Genomic DNA, 23,439 nt, shown 5'->3' on the forward strand with positions numbered 1-23,439 from the left:
TTTTAAATTGTGAGATCCTAGACTCTAAACTCAATATTTCTACCTGCTCAGAAAGGGAATCTGCACTTTAATAATATTTAGGGGGCGTGGCCATGGAACATGGCCGACAGGACGCACTTCTAGTGCGCTCCCGTACCTGGCAAAATCCTGCCGTGATCCTGCGGCTCCCATGGGCTGGGAGAGCCGATCTCTTGGATCGGGAGGGCGGTTGGTGAGCTATGGCGTCTCAGGAACCCGTTTCAGGGGTCTGCGATGCGGAGGTGGAGGCGGCACCCGCGCGATCCTGCCGGGCCACGACGGAGCTGTTTGGACCGTGTGGCCCCTTACCTGTGCTCGGAGTGCCCTGTGTGGTCATGGGGGGGGCTGGAGAGGTGTGGGCACCCACCCCTGAGTATATGAGAGGCTGCACCCACGGCCAGTGCAGGAGGGTCGGAGGGCCCACACCTGGAGGGGCTGCCTATTGATTGTGGCGGCACCTTCGGGATCGGGGCCGGGACGAGAGGCCTGCTTTCTGGGCTTGCTTGCAGGCTGGCCTGTGGGCCGAGAGGCTTGTCGTGCTGCTGAGCCTGCTGGACTCGGGTGGCTGCGGGCTTGGGGGACAGCAATCCGAGCTGGGAGGTGTGCCACTGTGTCCCCCTGAGGCCCTGGAGTGACGAGCTGCCATCCAGGGCATCTGGGCTTGCGGAACTGCATTGATGGGTGGCGAGCTTTGTGGTGAGAGCGCCTGGAGGTATTCTTTGATGACCTAACAGTTTCTTCACTCTTCAAGGCCTCCACTGTGCTGTGGTCCCTGTGCTGACCTTGCTGGTGCGTGTTGCCTACCTGCTTCACATCTGCTGGTGAGACTGGCGGCTATGTGATCTTCCTGCCTGGCTGGACACTGAATTTTTAAGGAGTGGAGTGCTGCAACAACTGTTTTTGGGGTGCTTTGTTGTGTGGACTATGCGAAAGGTGGGCAGTTGCATTTGGGCCTTGTGTGGAGTAACATGGGGCGCCACAAATGGATGGATGCTTCACAGGGCAACACTATGGAACAGTATACTACCACTGTGGCTCTCCTGCAGCGGACGGCGGGATTGGAGGTGAGTGGAGATGCAGCCAGTGCACCTCTGAGTGCTGGTAAGCCATCGTGAGCGGAGCTACTCGCGGCCATTCAGGGCTCTCGGGTGGCACTGGAGGGCAAAATTGAGACAGTCGCGGTGGAGGTCAATCTACTAAAAGCGGACCTTCGGAAGGTGTCCGATAAGGTGAAGGTGGCGGAGGGTTCCATTGCAGGGCTGCGGTCCGAGGTGGGGACACTTCGGACGCAAATGGAGCAAGCCACATCTACTGTGGGGCCGCTGGGGGCGAGGCTGGAAGATGCGGAAGGGAGATCCCGGCGGAACAATGTCAGGTTGCTGGGCTTTCCAGAGTGTGCAGAGGGGTCTGCTGTGGAATCCTTTGTGGAGAACTGGATCAAGGACATATTGCAGCCGGCAGGGCTCTCCAGAGTTTTTGTGGTGGAGCATGCTCATCGGGGCCTTGTTGCGCCACCGATGCCTGGTGCTCTTCCTAGGGCCATTATTGCACGCTTGCTTAACTATAAGGACCAAGACTGTATCCTGCACACTGCACAGGAGTCGGATAAGGCGATATACGAGAACTGCAAGATCTCAATTAATCCTAATTACACTAATAAGGTGCAAAACTCTTGTAAAGGTTTCATGGAGGTCAAGGCAAAGCTCTGAGCCATGAACATCAGATACATGCTCCTGTATCCGGCCCGTTTGAAGGTTTTGTCGGATGGCAAATCACATTTTTTTGAGCCACCTGAGGTGGTGTGGCGTTGGCTGGAAATGTGGGACAAGGTGGCCCCTGGTAGACTGGAGGAATCTGGAGGCATCGCTCAATGGGCCTCTGGAAAGTCCGGACTAGAGGTCACATGGTTCAGGGCAGGTGGTGGAGTCTTGCCACAGGGTTGAGACACAGCGAGATGGAACAATGTCGGTGGTGCCTGCAGACTCTGATGGGGGCACAGCTTCGGAGCGGAACTTCGAGGCGGGTGGGGATGCTGAGATGACCTGACTGTTGTTCTTGTTGTTGGTCCTGGAGAAATGATGTGGGCCTGGGACGGGACTGGTCCTCCGGGGCGCCATTGGTGCTTTAGTTCTCAGGTTCGGGGGTGTTCTGGATATATCATGATTTGATGCCTGGGGTGGTCACTCCACAGTTGTGGTAGGCCATTTCTTGTGGTAGGGTGGGGTTTAGGCTACGGTCCTGGCAGCATTCAAGGACTGGACTTACAGTATGGTCTATTTTGGTTGTTTTACTGTATTTCTCGGGTGGGTTGGGTGTGGTGGGGGGTATGTTTATGTTCATGTTTACAGTTTATTCAACAGTGCGGGTATTGGAGCAGGGTGTGCAGGCTGTCCTTCTCCGTGTCATCATGGGGGGATAATGCACAGTGGGTTGTGTCCTTTGGGTGGGGGCATCCTACTCTACTCACATGGGTCGTCTTATTAATATGCTGACTTGGAATGTCCGGGCCTGAAAAGGTTTACAAAACGCTATAGGGTGCACTAGTTCCTTCGTAGGCACAAGGTTCATATTGCTTGTCTTCAGGAGACTCATATGGCGGATGAGGAAGCGCACAAATTAGCTAAGAAGTGGCGGGACAGATGTTTTCATCCTCCTTTTCTTCCTATGCACTGTGCAATGTATCTGTGTGGGTGGCCCCCGGTGTTCCCTTTACCCATGTGTGCAGTGAGATGGATGTGGAAGGTCGCTATGTTCTGGTGGAGGGCATGTTGGATGGTCTACCCATTGTGATCCTTAATATATGTGATCCCAACACGGATGATTCTGTCTTCTTCTGTAGAATACCTGAGATCTTGGGGGACAGCCTGGATAAGGCCTTGGTTTGGGCGGGGGACTATAATTGTGTAATAAATGGGGTGTTGGATTGCCATCCGCCGAAGTGGGGAACTAAACCCCTAATGGTACAATCTCTTAGAGATGTGATGGTGCATTTGGGTCTCTGGGATGGTGTAATGTTATTTGAGTATTGACATCTGATGTCGTGTCACACTGCTTTGCACCTGGCTTAGTTGCCTATTGGCTTTATCGTGGCGTTAGACATTACATTTTGTATTCAGCCTAGCTTTGCCTCCACGTTAAAGTATTTTTCCGTGCAAACATGTTATGCAATGTGTTTTTCTACTCCTACCTGTTTTTCTTCTCACTGAAGAGCCAGTGCTAGTGTACGACACGTAGGAGGTGAGCAGTTAGTACGATAAAGCCGTAACACGCTAGTGTTTATCATAGGCAAGAGAACAGTTTGACCTTGAAAGGTGTGTCTTGGAACGATGGCCAGCTTTCGACACATTCCTGTCAAATAAGCCAGCATTTTTTAATAATTCCCCTCTGAGAGGGAGGGCTATCTAGAAAGTTCTCTCATGATTGTTCAAGATATAAAAAAGATGACTCAGTAGCGATGAATTCCAAGACCTCGGTCAGGATTGGACATCAAATGCTTGAAATTTTTCCGTGGGGTTGAGGATCTCTTTCCCGCAGTTGAACAGGGGTCATCTTCTTGCTGGCATGAGAAAGATGAAGTGTCTGGCAGGCCCTACTACGGTGATTAATTTTTATTAAGTATTTGCTTTGCATTGCATATGAATATATATCTATATCAATATATAAGTGTTTGTGTCCTTGCATGTATATATTTGCTGTTTATAGATTGGAGACTTTTTGTACATAGTCTCATTTTGTTGTTGCACATTTTGGAAGTACACTTTTTACAAATCAAACCTTTCTTCACAAACCTTGCAAAAAGGTATAATAAATGTCTTCTTCAGATTAAGAAATGCATTCCAGAGATCGACTCCTTTCAGTGTGTATATCGTGGCTCAATCGAAAGTAAAGCAAAACAGATGTTTGGAGGGAGCGATACCCGGACAGTAAGGAATATACTTGTCATTTCAGAACACATGATACTTATTCTCGACTGGACAGGTTTCTGTTGGGTGGCCTAGATGGTTCGCAGGTCCTGGATGTTACTCATCTGGGTCAGTTTTTGTCAGATCATGCGCCGGTTTGGCTCCAGTTGAAGTGGGGAGAGACAATCCCCTGTGCGACTCCAGGTTGGCGTATGCCTACGGACTTGTTGACTGTTAAGGTATGTCAAGAACGAGTAGGCGCCACCATACAACAGTACCTGGAAATTGGAACACAACTGCGTCTCTAGGCTTGGAATGGAAGGCTATGAAGGCTGTCCTTCATGGGGAATGTGTAAGCATGGTGAGAGGGGTGCGCAGACAGTTGGGGCAGGACCTTACGGCCCAAGAGTTGACATTGGGGGTGGTATAGCGGCGGCCGCCCGAATCGAGCGCAGCTAAGCGGGAAGAGCTCAGGTTGCACAAGGAGTTGAATGCATGTTGGAACACACTAAGTAGAACAACTCTTAGAGGGTATAGGCAACAGTTGCACCGCAAAGATGACAAGTCAGGCAAACTCCTAGCGTGGATTCTGAAACGGGAGGTGGAGGCTCTGCCTGTACTAGGCATAAGGAACACTGAGGGCGTACTCCTCACGGGGCGTAGGAACATTCTAAGAGAGTTGGCGTCTCACTTTCAACGGGCATCTAGGGCTGGCACGGTATCAATGAAAGGGGGTGTGAAGCAGTTTCTGAGGCAGCTGTGGTTGCCGAGGTTGGAGCCGGAGAGTACGGACGTGCTTGAACTCCCGATCACGGTAGAAGAGGTGGGAGAGGCAGTGACGGCAATGGCAAAATCCAAATCTCCTGGTAGTGATGGTTTTCCTGTGGAGTTGTATAAGGCTTTTTCCTCCACTCTCGGGGAGAGACTGTTGGAGGTGGGGTGTGGTAAGTTACCAGACAACATGCACCAAGGTATAGTGTGTTTGTTGCTTAAGCCGGGAGTGGGAAGCAGCGGATCCATCTTCGTACCGACCGCTAACCATGGTGAACAGTGATGTCAAGATGCTCTGTAAGATTTTGGCCACTCAGCTCAGGGTAGTGATTTAGGGCCTAGCGCACCAAGACCAATGTTGGTTTATACCGTGTCGTAGTATGTCCTTTAATCTAGGTGGATTGGTGCATGTTCTGCATGAAACTAAGGGAATGGAGTCAGAAATGGCGCAGGTGTCTCTCGATTTGGAGAAAGCGTTTGACACCATTGAGTGGGAATATTTCTTGGATGTGCTGCGGGGAATGGGCTTTGGCTCCAGCTTTTGCGCTTGGATTCGACTACTGTACACTGCCCCGACAGCTCGTGTGCATGTTGGCCGAGAGACATCTACTCACTGGGAGATTGGTAGGGGTAGACCAAAAGGGAGTCCGCTCTCGCCTCTCTTGTTTGCCATGGCTGTGGAGCACTTGGCTTTGTGAGGAGTTGGTGCAGTGGGGGATCCCAGTGGGTCGGGCTGTGCATGTAATTTCCATGTATGCAGATGATGCTTTGGTATATGTGCAGAATCCTCGTATGTCGGTGCCGGTGCTGCTGCAGAGAATGAAGGTATTCGGGGCTGTATCTGGTCTTAAGATCACTATGAATAAAATCACTTCTGTTCCCTCTGGGGTCTCTGGTTGGGGTTCCTTTGGTCAGGCTCCCTGGACTGGGGCTGCCCTGGGAGGTTATGTGCTTTAGGTACCTGTGTATCTGGGGCGCTAATTCTGTGGATGTATACAATGAAAACAATGTTGAGCGGGTGGAAGCGCGTCTGGAGCGCTCGGTTACTTTCTGGAATAAGTTGCCCCTTTCCGTTATGGGTCGGAGCGCAGTCGCAAAGATTATGTTTTTGCCTCGGTGCTTTTATTTGGTACAGAACTCCTTGTATCAGCTACCTGCTCTGCCTTTTCAACGCATGGATAGCCTGTTGATCTCCCTAGTATGGGTGGGCAGGCAAAGTAGGGTGGCACTATCCGTCCTGCAGAATGATCTGGGGGGGGACTGGCAATCCCCAACATCAGATTTTATTATTATGCAGTGCAGCTGCAGTGGGCCGCAAAATGGATGTCAGAGGCTGATAATTGGGAAAAGAGGTTGTATGCTAGTTTGTGCGATGGGTGGTCTTTGGCGCATATTCTCATGTCTAGGGGCAGATCTGATCCCGCCGCACCTTATCTGGTGAGGACTACTGCTAGGATCCGGGAGCAGGTGGTTAAACAGGTGCTCCGAAGGGCTCCCTTTGACAGGGCATTAAGGATATGGGATCTGTCTCCATTTTGGGATATAGGACAATGTCAATGGAGGTCTGGCGGTCGGGTGGTGGTGAGGTGGTCGGTGATCTGTACTCTAATGGTGAATTTCTTTCATTCCCTGATGCTCAGGAGTTGTTTGAGTTGGGCTCTGGCCAGTTTCTGCAATATGCCAAACTTGAAAGTGTAACCCGCGAAATCTGGGATGGTTTCCCAATGGCCCTAGGGCCTCCTCGGTTTTGAATGGTCTTCTTTATTGGGGTGAGGATACGTACTTGATCACTTGGTTCTATAAGGCAACCGGGTGTGATTAGCGCTGCACCTAAGGCGTGGGAAGTTGATTTGGGGCTGCTTATTGAGGACGCTGATTGGGATGGAGCCTTATCTTTGTCCGAACAGGCTCCTGTAATCATAGGTTTAAACTTTTGCATTTCAACTTTGTCCACAGAACGTATATCACTCCCAGTAAGCTAAATAAGATAGACCCAGGTCGAGGGGCTTGTTGTTCTCGATGTGGTGAGCTTGATGCTTCATTTCTGCATATGGCTTGGTCCTGTAGTGCTGTTCTTGCATTCTGGCAGGAGAGGATGGCGGCAATGTCCAAGGCTACGGAGCTTGAATTGGAGGCCACCCCGTTGTCTTGTCTCCTGTGGTTGGTGCGTAGGCCGCGGAGTACAGGTGTGGTCTATAGGATGGTACAGTTAGCGTTAGTATTGGCCAAGCGTAGAGTAGCGATTGGTTGGATGAGTTTGCGGACCCCTGTGACTTCTTCCTGACTGCGGGACTTGCTGGAGTGGAGGACGGCGGAGGAGCAACATGTGCACATAACACGCAGCGATGAGAGGGCACCCACTGACGTGACTGCTTGGGGTGCACTGTTGGAAAGGTTCACTGATGAGGAGGACGTGAGTAGGTTCTGTGAGTAGCATTGGGGCAGTGGGGGATGGGGACACTCGTGACGACCGAATGTGGAGTTTAGTTATCTTGACTTGATTATGTTATCCAATGTCTGGTCTCATCAGGATGTGGGACGGGTTTTTTAGGACTGTGGACGGGATCGGTGGTGTGGTTGTGTGTTCCCTGATGATACAATGCTGTGTGCACCCTTCGGGCATCAACAAAAAAATGTAAAGACAGCCCCCATGTTAACCTATGGGAGAGATAGGCCTTGCAACAGTGAAAACCCGAATTTGGCAGTATTACACTGTCAGGACATGTAAAACACATAAGTACATGTCCCACCTTTAAAATACCCTGCACCCTGCTCTTCGGGAAACCTAGGACCTATCTTAGAGCTGCCTTACAAGTATGAAAAGGGAAGGTTTAGTCCTGGCAAGTGGGTACACTTGCCAAGTTAATAGGCAGTTTAAAATTGCACTCACAGACAATGCAGTGGCAGGTCTGTACTGTAGGAGGCTGTCCTGGCTTGTAGTGGGTACCAGAGGTACTTACACCTTGTGCCAGGTCCAGTTATCCCTTATTAGTGTAGAAGAGGTGTTTCTAGCAGCTTAGGCTGATAGAAGGTAGCTATGGCAAAGCAGCTTAGGCTGAACTAGGAGACATGTAAAGCTCCTACTGTACCACTGGTGTCATATGCACAATATCATAAGAAAACACAATACACAGAAGTACTAAAAATAAAGGTACTTTATTTTTATGACAACATGCCAAAAGTATCTCAGTGAGTACCCTCAGTATGAGGATAAGTTATATACACAAGATATATGTACACAAACCAAAATTATGCAGGTAAGAGCAAGAAAAGTAATACAAGCAGTGTAAAGTTACAATAGATTGCAATAGGAGCACATAGGTATAGGGGCAACACAAACCATATACTCCAAAAGTGGAATGCGAACCACGAATGGACCCCAAACCTATGTGAGCTTGTAGAGGGTCGCTGGAACTGTAAGAAAACAGTGAGGGTTAGAAAAATAGCCCACCCCAAGACCCTGAAAGGTAGGTGTAAAGTGCACCTACTACCCCCAGAGAGCACAGAAGTCGTGATAGGGGGATTCTGCAGGAAGAACAAACCCAAGCAATGCAACAACAGTGGATTTCCGGACCTGAGTACCTGTAAGACAAGGGGACCAAGTCCAATAGTCACGACAGTGTGCAGGAGCCCAGGAAATGCCAGCTGAGGGTGCAAGGAAGCTGCCACCTGTTGAAAGAAGCTTGGAGTTCTGCAAGAAAGAAGAGGACTAGGAACTTCTTCTTTGGAGGATGGATGTTCCACGTCGCGGTGAAGCTTGCAGAGGTGTTCCCATGCAGAAAGACCACAAACAAGCCTTGCTAGCTGCAAGGGTTGCAGTTAGGGTTTTTGGGTGCTGCTGTGGGCCAGGAGGGACCAGGATATTGCCACTTGGAGGAGAAGACAGAGGGGACACCCAGCAGCCTAGGGAGCCCTCACAGAAGCAGGCAGCACCCGCAGAAGTACCTGAACAGGCACTTAGAAGAAAAGTGAACCGGAGTCCACCTGAAGTCACAAAAGGGAGTCCCACGACGCCGGAGGACAACTCAGAAGGTTGTGCACTGCAGGAAGAAGTGTCGGGGACCCAGGCTTGGCTGTGCACAAAGGAAATCCTGGAAGAGTGCACAAGAGCTGGAGCAGCTGCAAATCACGCAGTACGGAGCAGTGCAGTCTAGCGTTGGGCGGCAAGGACTTACCTCCACCAAACTTGGACTGAAGAGTCACTGGACTGTGGGAGTCACTTGGACAGAGTTGCTGAGTTCCAGGGACCAAACTCGTCATGCTGAGAGGGGACCCAGAGGACCAGTGATGCAGTCTTTTGGTGCCTGCGGTTGCAGGGGGAAGATTCAGTCGACCCACAGGAGATTTCTTCAGAGCTCCTGGTGTAGAGAGGAGGCAGGCTACCCCCAGAGCATGCACCACCTGGAAACAGTCGAGAAAGCCGGCAGGATGAAGCGATACAAGGTTTGCTAGTAGTCGTCTTGCTACTTTGTTGCGGTTTTGCAGGCGTCCTGAGCAGTCAGCGGTCGATCCTTTGGTAGAAGGTGAACAGGGAGATGCAGAGGGACTCTGATGAGCTCCTGCATTCGTTATCTGAAGAATTCCCCAAAGCAGAGACCCTAAATAGCCAGAAAAGGAGGTTTGGCTACCTAGGAAGGAGGATTGGCTACCAAGAGAGGTAAGAGCCTATCAGAAGGAGCCTCTGACGTCACCTGCTGGCACTGGCCACTCAGAGCAGTCCAGTGTACCACAAACGCCTCTGTTTCCAAGATGGTAGAGGTCTGGGACACACTGGAGGAGCTCTGGGCACCTCCCCTGTGAGGTGCAGGTCAGGGGAGTGGTTACTCCCCTTTCCTTTGTCCAATTTTGCACCAGAGCAGGGCTGGGGGATCCCTGAACCAGTGTAGACTGGCTTATGCAGAGATGGGCACCATCTGTGCTCATCAAAGCATTTCCAGAGGCTGGGGGAGGCTACTCCTCCCCAGCTCATCACACCTATTTCCAAAGGGAGAGGGTGTAACTCCCTCTCTCAGAGGAAATCCTTTGTTATGCCTTCCTGCCTGGACCCCAGGGGGACAGAAACCTGTCTGAGGGGTTGGCAGCAGCAGCAGCTGCAGTGCAAACCCTGAAAAGGTAGTTTGGCAGTACCCGGGTCTGTGCTAGAGACTCGGGGATCATGGAATTGACAATTCCATGATCTTAGACATGTTACATGGCCATGTTCGGAGTTACCATTGTGACGCTGTACATAGGTAGTGACCTATGTACAGTGCACACGTGTAATGGTGTCCCCGCACTCACAAAGTCTGGGGAATTTGCCCTGAACAATGTGGGGGCACCTTGGCTAATGCCAGGGTGTCCACACACTAAGTAACTTTGCACCCAACCTTCACCAGGTGGAGGTTAGACATATAGGTGACTTATAAGATACTTAAGTGCAGTGGTAAATGGCTGTGAAATAACATGGACTTTATTTCATGCAGGCTACAGTGGCAGGCCTGTGTAAGAATTGTCAGAGCTCCCTATGGGTGGCAAAAGAAATGCTGCAGCCCATAGGGATCTCCTGGAACCCCAATACCATGGGTACCTCAGTACCATATACTATGGAATTATATGGGTGTACCAGTATGCAAATATGAAAATTTAGTTAGTGACAAATTTGGAAAGCAGAGTGAGCATAACCACTGAGGTTCTGGTTAGCAGAGCCTCAGTGAGACAGTTAGGCATCACACAGGGAACACATACATATAGGCCACAAACTTATGAGCACTGGGGTCCTGGCTAGCAGGGTCCCAGTGACACATAACAAACATACTGACAACATAGGGTTTTCACTATGATCACTGGGCCCTGGCTAGTAGGATCCCAGTGAGACAGTGAAAACACCCTGACATATACTCACAAACAGCCCAAAAGTGGGGGTAACAAAGCTAGAAAGTGGCTACTTTCTCACATGTACCATGTTTACAGGGCTACTAATGTGAGTGGCACAACCAGTGCTGCAGGCCCACTAGTAGCATTTGATTTACAGGCCTTGGGCGCTTCTAGTGCACTTTACTAGGGACTTACTAGTAAATAACATTTGCCAATCAAGGATAAGCCATTGTACACATATAATTTATACAGGGAACACTTACACTTTAGCACTGGTCAGCAGTGGTAAAGTCTCCAGAGGAAACAAAACAAAAACAACAGAGTCCAGCACACAGAAATAACCTGGGAAGTAGAGGTACAAAGTTAGGGGAGACCATGCTAATGTTGCCAAGTCTAAGACTAATACTTACCATAGGTCATCCATTCTTAGCTTACCTGAAAATTGAAAGAAGTGTATTTGTTGGGTTGTTCCATATCTGTGGGCTGTAAACTGTAGGCTGTACTTGAAGGTGTGATTATCTATGCAGGTTTAATTTCAGGGCTCTGGGATGATGTACTTATCTTGGAAATAGCCATGTTTTCAACTGTCTTCTGAAATATATATGTTCCTGAATACTTTGACTCTTGGCTGGTAGCTTGTTCCAGAGCTTGGTAACTTGTAATGAGAAAGCCATGCCGTCTACTGATTTCTAATAGTATAGTAGTATGTTTGTGGTGCAAGACTTAAACACAGTGTCTTGTTTCGTTTTGTGTTCGATTTTAATATATGGGTACAGTGGTCCTTATCCATAGGACCCTTAGTTGACAATGCTTTGAATATTGTCCTCCCAGCTACACCTAGTGAGTGCAATGATTGCAGGACTGGAACTATGCTTTCTTTGGGTGAAGGAAGGGTAGGAGTCCTGTGGCAACATTTTAGATTAGTTCTATTTTGTGTATGATGAATCTAGGTGTGCCAATATGTAGACTATTGGCATAGTGACACTTGGAGATTTTGAGCCTGGCTTGAAGTTTTGTTTATGCCCAAGGTATGAGAAAATGAGATGCAGTGTTTTAATTATTTAGAAGGCACTGTTTAGGGTCGAGCCTGCGTTGCATGCGCTCGCTCATGCGTATCGCAGCGAGACGCTTTAGGGTTTAGAAAAGGGCTTGTAGCCGTCTCGACGTCACGTCAGTGTTTTTCATTGGTCCGTGGGCTTGCCTAATAAAATCTGCTTGGTTTCATTAGTCGAAGGCATGCATACGTCATGCTGTTTCCGGTGGCTAGCCATCCTCAAGCGCAGCGACCAAGTACAGAAAATATGCGAGGCTCGCTGTTTTCTGTCTGGCTCGTGGACTACTTTTTCTCTAATTTACTAGCGCGATTTCGCTTGGCAGAAGTCGAGCGCTTTACATAGTTAATTGCACTTTTTCGGTTACGTACATAAATGCACTTTTGCCAATAGGTGAATAGTCGGGTTAGGAGTTTACAACGCTATCAGCTCTAACATGAGCACTGTAAATTTGTTTTAATGTTGTTGACATGGTATAAGGAATATGTCTGAAACCATAGTTAGCCCTATATTTCTGACTTCCATTGTCGTTGTTGGAGGGGCCATGCATTTATTGGGTCATAAAGCAGGAGGCTGGTATTTTTGCCAGTGTGTGCACATCATAGTTTCTTTTTTGTGGTGTTGTGCTTTGGGTGGTTACTCATCATCCATGTATTTATGGCATGAAGGCAATCATGTTTTGAATTCTAGAGGTGTCCTAGGCTATGCATGTTTAGAATGATTTGCATGTCATCTGCATAGTTGTAGCAGATGAGATTGAATGATTTAACCAGGTTCGGTAAGGGCATTAGGTAGATGTTGAATTACAGAATGGATTTGATGGACCCATGAGTAATGCCACAGTGTTGAGTGTGACAAGATAATGTGAAATGTGATAAGTAAACTACATTTTGTCAGCTTAATGCAAAAAGCAATCTATTTTACAGTATTTTTACATATTCCAAAATGGTGACGTCTTTGTAGTAGCTTGTGGTGGTGGACAGTGTCAAGTGAAGGCTGTAAATCCAGAAGCAATAGGGTCACCTAAGTTCACCTAAATCTCACCGTAAAGGACATGCACAAGAAGCTAGCATCATACACTGGAAAAGGTACATACAAGACAGGGCTCGAGTAGGACTGGCAGGCACTGCAGCCCTACATGAACAGGTGTCACAAGCCCCTTTACAGGATGAGGAGAGGGTGAAGAAGGTACCACAGGTAAAACAGTCACCAGTAAGATGGGGTGCGCCATTTAAATCCTTGTCTGCTGAGGATAAGAAACATGTGTGGTTCACGGATGGTTCATATAAATATGTGGGTACTAAAAGGCATTGGAAAGCAGTGTCATATAATCCAGTTAGCAAAAAGTTGCTGACCACCACAGGAGAAGGAAAAAGTAGCCAATATGCAGAATTGTATGCTGTGTTTCAGGCTTTAAAGCAAGAGATGTCTGGGACTTGTCACATTTACACTGATTCTTGGTCTACTGCCAATGGGTTAGTCACCTAGCTTCCCACATGGCATGCACATAACTCGTTCATTCACTCAAAGGAGGTGTGGGGCAGGAAATCTGGGAGATGTTGTAACAAAGTAAAGTCACAGTTTATCATGTGGATGCTCATTGTCCCATTGACTCATGCGAATGATGGTTCAATTTCCTTGCAGACGATAAAGCCAAAATTTCAGAGACAGAAGTGGCAATACCGGATTCTGACTTGGTGGGGATGGCTAAATGGGCGCACCAAAAATGTGTACACCTGGGAGAAAAAGCCACTTACAGGTGGGCAGAGATTAGAGGGATGCACATTCCCCTAGACTTGATAAAAACTGTAATTTTTGCAATGTCCTATTTGTCAGCACACACAACAGAGGTCTGTCCTGCAAACAGTTAAAGGTCAGTTGGGGAGAGGAAAGTTACCAGGACAGATATGGCAAATTGATTATATTGGACCACTGCCGATTAGTTGCGGTTGGCAATATGCCTGCACCGTAGTTGACACTTATTCTGTATGCTTGATTGTTGTCCCTTGCAAACGTGCTACTCAGCACAATACTATGAGAACTCTGGACTTGTTAATGTTAATGTTATACTATGGAGTCCACTCCAGATCCAGAGTCACAATGGATCACATTTAAAAGGCAAATTGGTACAAGATTACTGTTCTCAGCAGAATATTGAGTGGATATATCATATTCCTTATTATCCACAGGCCTCAGGGCTGATTGAGAGAATGAATGGTTTTCTGAAAGCTCAATTGTGAAAATTATCTGATGGAACTTTGAAAAACTGGAGAGAGCATTTAAATGGAGCCCTCCAGATTCTGAACAATTGACCTTTAACAAATGCTGAAACACCTTTTGATGCGAATTTTAACTCCAGCTTTGCAAATACAACTACATGTGGCCACCATTACCATCACATACTGGGAAATAAAACCTGGAGCGTTAGCCCCTTACAGAGCCACACCCAAAGCTGCAGGTCCTAATTTACATGCTTTACAAGCTTACAGACTAAAACCCCGAGACAAAGCTTTGTGTGAAACAGGTGTTGGAGTACAGATCCCCAAGAGCATTTTGGATTGATTGCTCCCAGATCTGGATTGGCCCTCAAAGGTATTCAGGTTTTAAGGGGAGTGATTGATGCAGATTACCAAGGAGAAATCAAAGTTATACTGTTGAATAGTGGAAAGGTTGATTTGTTCATTCAAATTGGAGACCGAATTGCCCAACTTGTCATAATTCCAGTGTATGGAGGATCGGTAAGGAAGGGGACCGCCCCAGCCCTTCTTACTGTACATAAAGAGGGTGGATTCGGTTCCACCAATAAAAACCCTGGTGCTAAGGTATGGGTTGAATCCCCAAATGACCCTCCAGAACCTGCAGAAATTATAGCAAAGGGCCCCAAAAATGTTCTGTTGATCATGAAACCAGGGCAGGAAAAATGGGAACATATTTCAGCTGATAAATGTTATTTGCAAAAATTATCATACTTGTTTTTTTTACAGGTCATACTACAGCTTGTTTGTGCCGCGAGTGTTCCGTGTGGTCTCCTTTTGACTGTGCGCGTGTGGGGTCGGGAGGGACCCCCAATCTCAACTTGATTGATCGACCACATTGTGTAACACCTTTACTGCATCTGAATGACAACATTTGGATTCATTTGGCGCAGACTTTGCTCAACAGATCTGATTTTTGCATGGGTGCCATGCGAAGCACTGTGGATGTTCTGTCAACATGTTTGATTGCCATACCAACGCCAACAAACATCTTATTAGAAATTTTCAGTGCTACTAATCGTGACAAAAACATGCAAGAACATGATGTTGAAACCCACTTCAGTCCATATGAGTATTGCAGGGACTGCCAGGAAACAACCAATGAAAAGTGGGATAATCTCACTCATATAATCACCTACAACATTACTCCCAGTGACGCGTGTTACTACATGTCTTGTAATTTTCGTGACATCAGAAAATGCATTTAATTGCGCTTAGAAAAGAAAACATCAACTTCTCAAAATTTACCGTGGGAACACAGAGTTTTGTGCTTTTACCGAACGGAGAGACATTGCAAAAAAATGTCGAATCACATGGTTTTTCATCATCTAGTGACTGCCACCAGTCACATTAAAGATGTCAAGTTGCCAGTTGGCTGGCTGTTTTCATGTGGAAACTTAACTTTCACTTACATTCCAGCTCACGTAACAGACGGGCCGTGTACTTGTACATGCTTGGGACTCATGATCTTTTCATCTAATCAATAAATACTCACTATCCCAGAGATTTTATGCAATTAGATTCACAGTGTGAATCAGAGTATCTAAGCTTAAGTCTTTCCATAGTAGGTGTGCCTGGTTTAACTGTATACAACACCAGGCTGATCAATGAATTAGCGTGTCTAATAGTTACAAATATTAATCATACTTCTATTGCTTTATCTGAAATTTTATTAGATGTGCGTGGAACTAGGAAAGCTGCATTACAAAACAGAGCTGCTATTGACTATCTTTTGCTAAAACACAATCATAGTTGCAGTGAATTTGAAGGCATGTGTTGTTTCAATCTTTCTGACCACTCTAAATCAATCAAAGCCCACATTGATACACTACATACATTAGTGAAAGGGGTAAAGAAGGATATAGATCAGGGATTGTGGAACTGGTTATTTCAATGATTGCCTGATTTTGGACAATTACGGTGGAATTTTTGTAACATTAGTTCTTATTATAGCACTATGCTGCTGTGTACAATGTATTCCTAATTTGCTTGCAATGTTTAGACAAAAAAAAAAGTTGATTTTAAACCTGTAGGCTACACAACACATTGGTCAAAGTGTGGAATGTAATGTTATTTGAGTATTGACCACTGATGTCGTGTCACCCTGCTTTGCACCTGACTTAGCTGCCTGTGGGCTTTATCATGGCTTAAGACATTACATTTTGTATTCAGCCTAGCTTTGCCTCCACGTTAACATTTTTTTCCGTGCAAACATGTTATGCAATGTGTTTTTCTACTTCTACATGTTTTTCTTCTCACCGAAGAGCCAGGGCTGGTACATGACATGTAGGAGGTGAGCAGTTAGTACGATGAGGCCGTAACAAGCTAGTGTTTATCATAGGCAAGAGAACAGTTTGACCTTGAAAGGCGAGTCTCGGAATGATGGCCAGCTTTCGACACATTCCTGTCAAGGTTTACCTAAATATGCCAGCATTTTTTAATAATTCCCCTCTAAGAGGGAGGGCTTTCTAGATTGTTCAAGATATAAAAAAAGATGACTCTGCTCAGTAGCGATGAATTCTGAGACCTTGGTCAGGATTGGACATCAAATGCCTGACCTTTTCTGTGGGGCTGAGGATCTGTTTCTCGCAGTTGAACAGGGGGTCGTCTTCTTCCTGGCATGAGAAAGATGAAGTGTCTGGCAGGCCCTACTACAGTGATGAATTTTTATTAATTATTTGCTTTGCATTGCATATGAATATATATCTATATATCAATATATGTGTTTGTATACTTGCATGTGTATATTTGCTGTTTATAGATTGGAGACTTTTTATACATAGTCTCACGTTGTTGTTGCGCATTTTGGAAGTGCACTTTTTACTAATCAAACCTTCCTTCACAAACCTTGCAAAAAGCTAAAATAAATGTCTTCTTCAGATTAAGAAATGCATTCCAGAGAATCTTTTTGACTCCTTTTAGTGTGTATATCTTGGCTCAGTCGAAAGTAAAGCAAAACAGATGGTTGGAGGGAGCGACACCCGGACGGTAAGGAATATACTTGTCATTCTAGAACACATGATACTTATTCTCGACTGGACAGGTTTCTGTTGGGTGGCCTAGACGGTTCGCAGGTCCTGTATGTTACTCATCTGGGTCGGTTTTTGTCAGATCATGCGCCAATTTGGTTCCAGTTGCAGTGGGGAGAGACAGTCCCCCGTGTGGCTTGAGGTTGGCGTATGCCTACTGACTTGTTGACTGATCAGGGATGTCGAGAACTAGTAGACGCCGCCATAAACAGTACCTGGACTTAAACTGGAACACGACTGCGTCTCACGGCTTGGAATGGGAGACTATGAAGGCTGTCCTTCGTGGGGAATGTATAACCATGATGGGAGGGGTGCGCAGACAGTTGGAGCAGGACCCTACGGCCCTAGAGGTGACATTGGGTGAAGTACAGCGGCAGCCACCCGTATCGAGCGCAGCCAAGCGGGAGGAGCTCAGGTTGCACACGGAGGTGAATGCATGTTGGGACCCACTAAGTTGAAAAACTTTGAGAGGGTATAGGTAGCGGTTGCAATGCAAAGGTGATAAGTCAGGCAAACTCCTAGCATGGATTCTGAAACAGGAGGTGGAGGCTCCACCTATACTGGGCATAAGGAACACTGAGGGCGTATTCCTCACGGGGCGTAGGAACATTCTAAGGGAGTTGGCGTCCCACTTTCAAAGGGTATCTAGGGCTGGCACGGTATCATCAAAAGGGGGTGTGGAGCAGTTTCTGTGGCAACTGCGGTTGCCGAGATTGGATCCGGAGAGTAGGGACGCGATTGAACTCCTGATCACGGTAGAAGAGGTGGGAGAGGCAGTGACGGCAATGGCCAACTCCAAATCTTCTGGTAGTGACGGTTTTCTTGTGGAGTTGTGTAGCTTTTTCCTCCACACTCGGCGAGAGACTGTTGGAGGTGTTTGAGGAGGCGCGGGGTGTGGTAAGTTACCAGACAGCATGCGCCAAAGTATAGTGTGTTTGTTGCTTAAGCCGGGGGGGGATGCAGCTGGTCCATCTTCGTGTCGACCGCTAATCATGTTGAACAGTGATGTCAAGATACTCTGTAAGATTTTGGCCACTCAGCTCAGGGGAGTGATTTGGGGCCTGGTGCACGAAGACCAATGTGGGTTCATACCGATTCGTAGTACGTACTTTAATCTACATTGATTGGTGCATGTTTTGCATGAAACTAAGGGAATGGAGTCGGAAATGGCGCTGGTGTATCTCGATTTGGAGAAAGCATTTGACACCGTTGAGTGGGAATATTTATTGGATGTGCTGAAGGGAATGGGCTTTGGCTCCAGCTTTTGCACTTGGGTTCAACTACTGTACACTGCCCGACAGCTCGTGTGCATGTTGGTGGAGAGACATCTAGGGCCAGATGTATGAAACTTTTTTGCACTTCCAAATGGTGCGAATCGCAAAATTTGTCAGTTTGCAAGTGCAAAAATGTGGTCTGCGATGCATGAAAGGCATTTGCAGACCAAAAATAAGAAATCGCAAAAATTGCGATTTTTTACGTTGCAACCTTGTTTTGCGGGTCACATTTTGCGATTCAGTATTTCCAGTAGGAAATTGCGAAGCGCAAATTGCGATTCACAAAATCCACGTCGCAAATCGATGCATCAAAAAATCTCAAATTGCGATTTTTCGCAGAATGGCATTTTGCACATGCAAAATACCACTAAGTGAAACCAGGTGATAACCAGGTGCAACCTATATAAAGAGGCCCAGAATGCCTCAGACTCTTTTCCACAATGGCTGCACTCTACGTCATGGCGAGGAGGACGAGGATCTTGGCAGGTTAGAGGAGAGGGAGGAGGAGACAGGAGTGCATTTTCAGAGTGCGCATTACACTTTTTAACCAGACAGAGGAGGAAACATTTGAGAGGTATAGGTTCATACATATTTCGCCATAGCGGCATTCACACAAGACTGCTGGTTAGGGAGTTTGTAGAAGGATATCTACTAGGTATTGTCCCTCTATACAATGGTGCATTGATGGCGTGCTGGTGTCATATGGCTCAGTTACTCATCATACCCTCTGTCCCTTCCAGGAGACAGTGCCTACGCATTGTGCACCTGCATGATGACGCCCTACCTCAATCCTGCAACACCTGCTGATCGGAGGTACAATGCAGCATACAGGGCGACCCGCAACGTGGTTGAGCGCACCTTTGGACTGCTGAAGAGTCGCTTCCGGTGCGTCCACAAAAGTGGAGGGGCACTACAGTACAGCCCAGAAACCACATGTAGAATAGTGGCTACTTGTGCAATCTTGCACAATATAGCCACCACCAGGGGCATACCAGTAGAAATATGTGAATCTGAATCTGATGAGGATGATGATCACATACCACCCCTACAGCCAGCAGATAGGACCAGTGCAGCAGAGAGTAGGCAAAGGCGTGCTAACATCACACACAACCATTTCAGATGTAAGTATGAATAAGACAAATGCACTGACAAATGTACCTGTAGTGAATTAAATTTATTACCTTAATGTCAGGCAATGTTAATTCAACGAATAGCAAAAGAAATGAGTTAAAAAACTAGAGACAATAGAAGTTCAGAGTAATGCACTATTACGTCATAGTGAACTCATTACCCCTCTGGCCACTACAGTTACTTTTTGCGGCCACGCACACCACCCGGGTGCCCAGTTACCTCACTGGCACCTCGATTGTCCACCTCAGTGACAGTGCTGTGCCTGGCACTGCGCCGTCTGATGTCCATTGCGGGTACAGCTAGACTGCTGAGGCTGGAAGTGTCCTCTGTGTCCCCCAGTGCAAGCTCACTAGGTGTGGCTGACCTCTGTCCCATGATGTTATCAATCACATTAGTGATTTGGAAAAGTCCGTTAGCCACATCACTGCTGCTGTGTGCTTGCTCCACCTGTGCAGCCACTGCACGATGTGCAATCAGTGAGGTTGCAGTAGCCACCCTGTTGACAGAGTGACAGAAGCCCCCGAACATGTTCATGAATCTGCGCTCCTGTCTGCGGTGGCTCACCCTCTCATGGCGCAGCTCCTGGCATAGTTCACGCACAGCAGAAGTGAGCTCTCTTGTGTCCTGCGATGCCTGCACCTGTCCCTCATGCAGCAGTTCTATATTTGCATTCAGGCACTCAAGCTGGCGATGCAGGCCCCCCATGTTGGTGTTATGTTGCCGCATTTGTTTTTGTAAGCCAGTTATCCTTTTGTTCTGTAGGTGCTGCTGCTGCAACATAGCTGCTTCCAGCCCACCAAAGAAGGAGGGGCCCTCGCCTGCCTCATTCTGCTGTGCACCGGCATTTGTCGCCATCGTGCGGGGTGCTCTGGTCTGCTGAAAACTGGCCTCGTGCATCTGGGTGCGCCTGCCAGTTGGGGATGGTGTAATTGGCCCTTCCTGCTGCTCATCCGAGTCCTGACTGAGCTCTGGCAGTGACAGTGCCCTGGGCCTGTGTTGGACTGGCGCAATGGTGAGAGACCCACTTGTGTTTGAGTCAGAGGATGGATGGGTGTCAGTCTCGCCTACGCTGGCTGATGCTGTGGCTGCTAGGCCTGGCCAACCTGCAACAACAATATGCAGCATGTCAGTTATGTTTGTTGCAAGTAAGGGCACACAATGGTAATAAAGGTACTGGTACTTCTCTTCACTGTGTTGTGGGTGTTGTGTTCCTCTGGGTGTTGCTCTACTTTATTACATTGTACATGTTACTTTCAGCTCTGGGTTGTGGACTGCCACTCCCATAATGCATTGTTCTGCTGCTACTCAGATGTGGAATGGAATACTTCTCACAATGTTTTACATTACTTGCTAATTCCTAAGGGGCTTTTGTGCATACACATATGGGGTTACAATTCAATATTGCACTTACCTTGGCTGGTACTTGGTGTGCAGCAGGTGTCTATCTCTGTGACCCCAGTCACTGCTTCAGGGAGGAGTGTGGACTCCACTAGGTCCTCTAATGGGGTGGATGGTGCCTCTGTGGGTGGACCACCTCCTGTGCCCCTGGCCTCCTGCAGTCTTCTTGCCACCCTCTCCTTCGCACGGGACCGCAGGTCATACCACCTCTTCTTAATCTCGTCGACCGAGCGCTGTGCCACTCCAATTGCGCAGATTTTGGTTTGTATATCTGCCCAGAGTCTCCTTTTCTCATTCTCCGGCACCTGGAGTGAGCTTTTACCAAAAAGGCGGTCATGGCTCCTGAACACCTCCTCTGTCAGCACCTCCAGCTCTTGCTCGCTGAATTTGAGCTTCCTCTTTCTCTCCCCCTTCTCCTTTCCTTTGGCTGAGGTGTCCATCCTTTTTCAGGTGTGCTGCCTCCTTCAGAGTGTTGCTCAGTGTGGCTGGGCTGCTCTCTCTGGATGCTGGTTTGGGTGTGGCACCTGAAACTGACTCACTTACTGCTTGTGATGTCATCAGGCTCCTACAGGTGTGCTTTCTCGAAATGTCTCGCAATTTGAGATTTTCAATTACCGAATCGCAATTTGCGAAAATGCTAATTGTGATTCGGTAAATCGGCCTCGCACACCACAAATAGCGATTTGTAAGAAATCTCTCATTTCGATTCACAATTATGTTACATGGCCTATTGCGACTCGGAAATAGCGATTTCTTAAAAATTGCTATTTGCGATTCGCAAGGCCATTTCTTCATACATATGGCCCCTACTGACTGGGAGATCGGTAGGGGTACACGACAGGGGTGCCTGCTCTCGCCTCTCTTGTTTGACCTGGCCATGGAGCCCTTGGCGATTTCGCTTCGTGGGGAGTTGGTGCAGTGGGGGATCCCGGTGGGTCAGGCCGTGCATGTAATTTCCATGTATGCAGATGATGCATTTGTATATGTGCAGGATCCTTGTGTGTCTGTGCCGGAGCTGCTGCAGAGAATGAAGGTATTCGGGGCTGTATCTGGTCTTACGATCAATATGAAAAAATCACTTTTGTTCCCTCTGAGGTCTCTGGTTGGGGTTCCTCTGGTCGGCTCTCTGGGCCGGGGCTGTGCTGGGAGGTTGAGTGCTTTAGGTACCTGGGTATCTGGGTTGCTAATTCTGTGGATGTGTACAATGAAAACAATGTTGAGCGGCTGGAAGCGGGTCTGGAGCGCTCGGTTACTTTCTGGAATAAGTTGCCCCTTTCTGTTATGGGTCGGGCCGCAGTCGCAAAGATGGTGTTTTGGCCCAATGTCTTTATTTGGTACAGAACTCCTTGTATCTGCTACCTGCTCAGCTTTTTCAACGCTTGGATGGCCTGTTGATCCCCCTAGTATGGGTGGAAAGGCGAAGTAGGTGGCACTATCTGTCCTGCAGAATGTTCTAGGGGGGGGGCTGGCAATCCCCAACATCAGATATTATTATTATTATGCAGCGCAGCTGCAGTGTGCTGCGAAATGGATGTCAGAGGCTGACAATTGGGAAAAGAGGCTGTATGCTGGTATGGGCGGTGTTTGGCACATATTCCCATGCCTGGGGGCAGATCTGATCCTGCCACACCTTATCTAAGGAGGACTACTGCTGGGATCTGGGAGCAGGTGGTTAAACTGGTGCTCCTACGGGCTCCCAGGGAATTAAGGATATGGGATCTGTCTCCATTTTGGTATATAGTAAGGGCAATGTTGACAGAGGCCTGGTGGTCGGGTGGTTGTGAGGTGGTCGGGGATCTGTACCCTAATAGTGAATTTCTTTCCCTGATGCCCAGGAGTTGTTTGAGTTGGGCTCTGGCCAGTTTCTGCAAAATGCCTAATTTGAAAGTGTAACCCGCGGAATCTGGGATGGTTTTCCGTTGGCCCCTAGGGCCTCCTCGGTTTTGAATGGTCTTAATTAGGGCGAGGATACATACTTGATCGCTCGGTTCTATAAGGCATTACGTGAGGATCAACATGGTGTGATTAGCGCAGGATGTAATGTGTGGGAAGTTGATTTGGGGCTGCCTACTGAGGGCGCCGATTGGGATACGGCCTTATCTTTGGTCCGAATGGTCTCCTGTAATCACAGGTTTAAACTTTTGCATTTCAACTTTGTCCACAGAACGTATATCACTTCCAGTAAGCTAAATAAGATAGACCCAGGTCAAGGGGCTTGTTTTCCTCGATGTGGTGAGCTTGATGCTTCATTTCTGCATATGGCTTGGTCCTGTCGTGTTGTTCTTGCATTCTGGCAGGAGGTGATGTCGGCCTTCTCCGAGGCTACGGAGCATGACTTGGAGGCCACTCCGTTGTCTTGTCTCCTGGGGGTGGTGAGTAGGCCACGGGGTAGAAGGGTGGTCTATAGGATGGTACAGATAGCATAAGTATTGGCCAAGCGTGGAGTAGCGATTGGTTGGATGACCGTGCAGACCTCTGCGACTTCTGCCTGGCTGCGGCACTTGCTGGAGTGCAGGGCGGCGGAGAAGCAACATATGCGCATAACACGCAGCAATGAGAGGGCACTCACTGATGTGGCTGCTTGGGTGCACTGTTGAAACAGTTCACTGATGAGGAGGACATAGGTTCTGTAAGTAGCAATGGGGCAGCGGGGGAAGGGGACACATACTCTCCCTCTTCGCACTTGTGATGATCGAATGTGGAGTTTAGTTTTCTTGACTTGATTATGCTATCTAATGTCTGGTCTCATCAGGATG

The sequence above is a fragment of the Pleurodeles waltl genome, chromosome 2_2 (assembly GCF_031143425.1).
Source record: "Pleurodeles waltl isolate 20211129_DDA chromosome 2_2, aPleWal1.hap1.20221129, whole genome shotgun sequence".
NCBI classification, from domain to species: domain Eukaryota; kingdom Metazoa; phylum Chordata; class Amphibia; order Caudata; family Salamandridae; genus Pleurodeles; species Pleurodeles waltl.